Source organism: Canis lupus, chromosome 14, assembly GCF_048164855.1.
Source record: "Canis lupus baileyi chromosome 14, mCanLup2.hap1, whole genome shotgun sequence".
Lineage (NCBI taxonomy): Eukaryota > Metazoa > Chordata > Mammalia > Carnivora > Canidae > Canis > Canis lupus.
The window spans coordinates 54,855,704-54,862,852 of record NC_132851.1 but is presented as its reverse complement, the minus strand read 5'-3'; positions in this window follow the sequence as shown (position 1 = coordinate 54,862,852).

The following is a 7,149-nucleotide window of genomic DNA, read 5'->3' as shown; positions in this document are numbered from 1 at the left end:
ATTCCTAAATTGTTTATAACCAGAGTACCTAAGAAATTATAAAATGCTCATGATAGATCTCAGGTTTGTATGATTACAGATGATTTTTATATTCCTTTCTTACCTATCTGTATTTTCTAAATTTTCTGTGAACTATCTGAATTTTACTAATAAAATAGCAATATTATTAAAAAGTAGTTTTGAAAGTTAGTGGAAAAAATAATCCTTTAGGACATATTAGATGTATCATCATGGAGAGGGGTAAAGGGATAGCAAAGCACAATTTGAATATTCTATAAACTAAAAGGGCAAAATAAAAGAAAGGAAAATGCCTTGATTTAGTAGTTCTGTGCTTTTGGAGGTGAGGGGCAGGAACTGAACCTAGCCAAATGGAAAGTGGAAGAAGAAATCCAAGTAAACCTGTTTTGCTGCTTCTTTTTCCACTAGTGAGTTAGTCTACATCAGAATCCCAGTTCTTGAAAGAATGATGTCCTTACTGTTTCATTACTTATCTATTGCTGTAAACAGATTACCCCAAAACATAGAGACTAAAAACAACACATATTTGTTATCTCACAGTTCCTGTGGGTCAGGAATCCGGGCTCAGGCTCTCCAGGTCATCTGTCTCACACTCTGTCATTGGGATACAATAATAGTATTAACCACAGCTTAAGGTCATCCCAAGGCTTGAGCGTGGTAGACCTTCCTCCAACCTTACTCAAATGACTATTGGCAGGACTCAGGTCCTTGCTGAATGTTGACTGGAGGATATCGCTTCCTTACCATTAGTGCCTTTCCATAGGACCCTTACAGGATGGCCATTCCCTGCCTCCGCTTGAAAAAAGGATCGTAGGCAAGCACAAAAAGCAAAGGAGAGAAGGAAAGAGGGAGAGAGAGAGAAAATGGAGTCTTAGTCGTTTGGTAAACTAATCTCAGAAGTGATCTCATTTCATTTTTTCCATATTGTTTGTTAGGAGAAAGTCACTGTGTCTTTCTTAGTGGGGATCACACAAGGATATGAGGGGATTACACAACGATATGAATACTAACAAGTGAGATCAATGGGGACATTTTAGAGACTGCCCACCACAGATGGCCTGAAGGATGCTTGTTAAGCTACATTTATTGATCCTTATACATTATACATTTTCCTTATTCTGTTGGTTTCTGTGATAGTTACATTTAACAAGATATGAAGTTAAATTAAAGTATAGAGTTGGATGAAAGGATCTTAGCATTCATTCCGTGACCATGCTCCTTATTTTGAAGATACACAATCTCAGACAAGAGAAAGGTAAATAACTTCACCTAAGTCATTACTGCTGGTTACTAATTACCTACAATGAACCAATGTATGTTTCTTGATTTATGGTTTATTAAGAAATTGAGAAAGATACTATACAAGTAACATTAATTTTATATGGAAACTGTTAAGCCACTGAAATTTTGGCATTTATCTCTTAGGCAGTTTGTGTTACTAGAACTAATACATAAATTACCATTAAAGTGAGTAAGAGCTATAATAGCAACAACAACAACAAAACATATATCTTGGCTTAGTAAGAAGTCAATGGATGGCAAGAAAATTTGTATCAGAGGCTAGAAAGATTGAGACCCAAGATATACAGTGGCAAAAAATATTTGGCAATACCAGCTGCAAAATCCTGGTGGGCAAACTATGTGCATGTCAAATCTTCATCAGTTAGAGCCCCTGAATAAATGAATGAGTGGGCAAAACCTCTGCCATACCTATTGTATTTTAAGTGAATGAAAAATGAAATTCCATTTTGTTAAGCCATTAAAAAATTTAGGTTCAGCTAGTACCACCTGAATTAACATAGTCTTTTGTGTAAACATCAATCTGTTATTTTGGTCTTAATTTTGTTATTCACCATGACTTTCTTTCTGCTAACTACCTGAATTTTGCAATGTTTCTATCCAAAATGATTTTAAACACACTTGAGATTTGAAATAAAGGGTACTATTAAGCGCTTGCTTTTGGCCAGGTACCGTGCTAAAATATTTAAATTATCTGACTGATGCTTTAGAGTGTGACCCATGGCAGATATACAGTTCTTATTCCCACTTTACAGATGGGAAAATTAAGGTTGAGAGAGCTTAAATAAGTTGTTAAAGTTATAGCTGGTGGGATCCCTGGGTGGCGCAGTGGTTTAGCGCCTGCCTTTGGCCCAGGGCGCGATCCTGGAGACCCGGGATCGAATCCCACATCGGGCTTCCAGTGCATGGAGCCTGCTTCTCCCTCTGCCTATGTCTCTGCCTCTCTCTCTTTCTCTCTCTGTGACTATCATAAATAAATAAAAATTAAAAAAAAATAAAATAAAAAAAATAAAGTTATAGCTGGTACTTGAAAATAATCAGTAATTTAGGACTGTAGCCTGGGATAAAGATGAGATTGATGATAGTCAAACTAGTGAATATGAGTAATATAGTTTAGAAAAAGTTTGTTATATGGGAGAGAAATAAAACAAAACGAAAAAATAAGGAGAAGATAAGAGAAAAGAGCCTGCTGCAGTACTTGAGAAATAGCTAACTTTAAAGCATTTGTAGAGTAAAAGAAGCTGTCAAGTGAAAGTTGATCAGCAAGTCTGAAAGGTAGGAGGAAAAATAGAAGAGTATGCTTTCATGAAAAAATAAAAGTGAATGTTTCAAAGAGGGAGTAATCAAGGGTGTTAAGTGTTGCAGAGAAAATAAAGAAAAGGACCAAATGACAAGATTCCTTTAGAATCATCAGTGAAAACATGACCTCAGCAAAAGAAGTATAAGCAATGGAGGTGAATCACATTTTGTGGTGTAATGAGCTCTAAGTGGAGGTGAAGAAATGAAGACTGTAAGTAGAGATAACATTTTGAAGAAGCTTGACTGTGGAGGGAAGAGAAGTATAAGGTGTAGTTGGGGTGGACTGCGGTGTTGAATTTTGGTTTTTTTGGGGGGGCACAGGGAGAGTATGTTGGGGAATAATAGTAGGGAAGGAGAGGCTGGTAATGTAGAATAGAGAACAGGTAATTGAGCAAATATCTGGGTCTTCTGAAAAACCCAAAAGAATGGAATCCAATATGTGGGACAAATATTTATATTTTAATTTGAGGAAAGTGAAAAAGAACTGAAAGTGATGCAAGTAAGTAAGTAGAATTATTTTAGGTAGGGAAGTTAAGAACATTCTTTGCTGGTGTGTTCCATTTTCTCTCCAAAGAAGAATGTAGTCAGCGGGCTGAGAATGAAGATAGTTGAAGGTTTTAAGAGAGTAGTCATGATTATGAATATCTTCAAAAACTGTAAAGAGGGGGGCAGCTCAGGTGGCTCAGCGGTTTAGTGCCACCTTCAGCAGAGTGTGATCCTGGAGACCCAGGATCGAGTCCCATGTCGGGCTCTCTGCGTGGAGCCTGCTTCTCCTTCTGCCTGTGTCTCTGCCACTCTCTCTCTGTTTCTCTCTCGAATAAATAAATAAGATCTAAAACAAAAAACAAAAAAACAAAACAAAAACTGGAAAGAGAGCTGCTAATAAAATGCAGACATAATAATACAGGTCTGGGGATCCCTGGGTGGCGCAGCGGTTTGGCGCCTGCCTTTGGCCCAGGGCGCGATCCCGGAGACCCAGGATCGAATCCCACATCGGGCTCCCGGTGCATGGAGCCTGCTTCTCCCTCTGCCTGTGTCTCTGCCTCTCTCTCTCTCTGTAACTATCATAAATAAATAAAAATTAAAAAAAAAAATAATAATACAGGTCTGTAGCTTGGAGGACCCAAATGAGGTTGAAAGCCAAACACATAGAGATCAAAAGCACTAGAATTTTGCATACTCTTTAATCTACTGTGTTTGGATTAGAAATTTATCCTAAATAAATAATTATAGATGTATCCAAGATATAACAATGAGGCTATCCATGACAGAATTGAGGATAGTGAAAAACTGAAACTAACTTAAGTGCCTAATGGTAAAATTATGGTACGTTTGTAAGTAGAATATCATGAAGCCATTAAAAATTGTGTTTTAGAATACTTAATGGCCTAGAAATATGTTTATAATATGTCTAATGAAAAAGGCTGTAGAAAATAACATGCAGTATGATTCCTTTTTTATAAAAATGAAAGTACTTACTAATGTATATAAAAATGACACATTCTTAAAAGTGGTGACTTCTACATGATGGGATTACATGTGACTTATGTTTCCATTTGTTCTTTACTATATTTATACTTCTCATAAGCATTCATAGTATTTATCATTAAAAATATCTTATTTTTTGTAGGATTTATTAAAGGTTTACTGATAACCTAAAATATTATTCATGACATAGTACAGATACTCAACCATTGTTCTGGGGAATATTATTATTCCTGTGCTATTAATAGGTGCCTATATATAGAGGGAAAATGCTCTCATGGGTTTGGAAAATCTTGTTTTAATAAAATTTCACAGGTATGACATAATGGTAAGTGTATAAAACTTCTAATATACAAATTTTCATTGGGAAAATTTTCTTTGCCAATGTCAATTTTAATTGACACCAAACCCTTTTTTGCATGAAATGTATACCATCATTCCTTAAAACTAGTATTTTTTATACTACCTCAATAAATATTATGTTAGCATAAGGGTCCTTAAGACAAAAGATGAAGGATCCCTGGGTGGCTTAGTGGTTTAGCACCTGCCTTTGGCTCAGGGCATGATCCTGGGGTCCCAGGATCAAGTCCCACATCAGGCTCCCTGTGTAGAGCCTGCTTCTCCCTCTGCCTGTGTCTCTGCCTCTCTCTCTCTCTCTCTCTCTCTCTGTGTCTCTCATGAATAATAATAATAATAAAAGACCAAAGATGGCCTCTGTGTTAAGTGCCTTATTGTCATGACACTGATAAGCAGAGCAGGTATATGAAATTTTATGGGCTGATAAAGATTGTCAGTTTTTAGAAATCTATCTTCAAGAGTGTACTACTACTCAATGTATAGAGTTTGGTTTTTCTCATTTCAAAGATATCATTTTTTAGGTGACAGAACTTTTTACTGCTTGAGAGATGCAACTGTTGTTACTTTTAACCAATTTAAATCAATGAAACTATGTGACTGAACAGTGCTCATAAAAATAGTTTCTAAGAGGTAAGCCAACCAGTGCTATAGAAAAGAAAAAAAGATATATAAAATGTGCTGACATAAAGCTTTATAATCTGAGCTTTTTCTTTAATGGCTTCTGTCTTCATAGCATTAATAAGAACAAAATGAAGACTTAATTATAAGTTTTATCTTTCAAATTTATTTCAAGATGCTTTATCTTGAACCTGTGGAGGTATATTTAGTCTCCTACTTATTCAAGTATATTTACCCTCCTTCTACTTATTCCAGTATTCAACTCATAGCCTACTTCTTATATTTTAAGCGAGCACATGCCAAAAATCTATATAATCACTAAGTAATGAGGGAATCAGTGAGGTGTTACTACTAGCTTGCACAAGAATCCAAAGAGCAGCAATCTATATAGATCTATGGTGAATGTTCAAATAAATTTGCTTAATACACATCAATATCTACAGTACAGTAATCCACTAAACACAATTTGTGCTTCTGTGGTCAAGTGTCATTCACATTACAATTGACTCTTGAACAATGTAGGAGTTAAGGATGCTGACCTTTCATGCAGCCAAAAATCCATAAATAACTTTTGACTACCCCAAAACTTAACTACTAATAGCCCACTATTGACCAGAAGCCTTACTGGGAACATAAACAGTAAACAAACACATATTTTATATGTTAGACATGTCTCCACGTTTACAATAAAGTAAGCTAGAAAAAAAAGAAAATCTTATTAAAAATCACAAGGAAGAGAAAATAAATTTATAGTATTGTACCGTATTTATTTTTTAAAAATCTTTGTATAATTGGACCCATGAAGTTCAAACCTAGGTTGCTCAGGAGTCAACTGTATTTTGATTTTCTACAATTTACAAAATTATAAAATAGGTCAAAGACAATGAAAAGTTGCACACCCCATAGAATCAGATAACCTAGAAGCACATGCTCTACACAATACATAGTTTTCTATTAATGCCATCTAGTAATCTTTTTGGTACTTTTCAAAGTCTTTCATAATTTTCCCTGATGGTCTTTCCTTACCTTAAAATTGTGATTATCACAAAGATTTTCTTGATTACAAAATAAGGCTAGTCTCATTAGTTTTGACATTATTATTTACATATGTACAGTAAAAAGTATTATTTTACCATATAGGCCTTCTTAAACTTTTTGCAAATCAAAAGCCATATAATATTTAACAATTACAAACACTGCAAAGTGAACTTGGTTTTGGAAGTTTTCATAAGTAAGCTAAGATTTGACTTTTGAAAGCTTTTATTTTACTATCCCGAGGTGAGGAAATGAAGCCCAAAATATTCCCTCCACTATATTTTACCTGAAGTAGCTCTAAATCTGGGTGATTTTTTTCTCTCTTCTCAGAGTGCTCCAGATTTTCTAATTTTCTTGACCTACTGGGAAGTGGCCTTCCTTACTACCAGTAAGGCTGGCCCCTGCAAACCAGGTATCTTTTTTTTTTTTTTTTTTTTTTTTATGATAGTCACACAGAGAGAGAGAGGCAGAGACACAGGCAGAGGGAGAAGCAGGCTCCATGCACCAGGAGCCTGACATGGGATTCGATCCCGGGTCTCCAGGATTGCGTGGGCCAAAGGCAGGCGCCAAACCGCTGCGCCACCCAGGGATCCCTCAAAAAGGGTTTTGTACGGATTGTCCTCATAATAAAGCTAGCCTTTGTTTCTCAAAGACAGCTTGTCTGTCTAATTAAATAAGCATTGTTCTCAAATATGCCACTCAAGATAAGACCACAGTTATGTAATCATTTTGTTCTTTAAATCTGGTAAAAGGAAAGACTTTCTGATCAAACCTATGTAAATAACTCTATCTCCATAAAAAGTAAAGAGAAGTAATAAGAGTTTCTGAATTTGGTGATCAATGAGAATTAGGTATCATTTGAAATATTTCATTTCAATTTACAAAAGTAAGTTTTACTCAGTTGTTCTGGGTTTCAGATAGCTTAACAAATAGAAAAATAACTTTCTCATATATTCATGAAATACAACAATATTCTCCACCTAAAATCACATAAAAATTCCCCTAATCAACTCATATAGCCCCAGAAATCCTGACTTA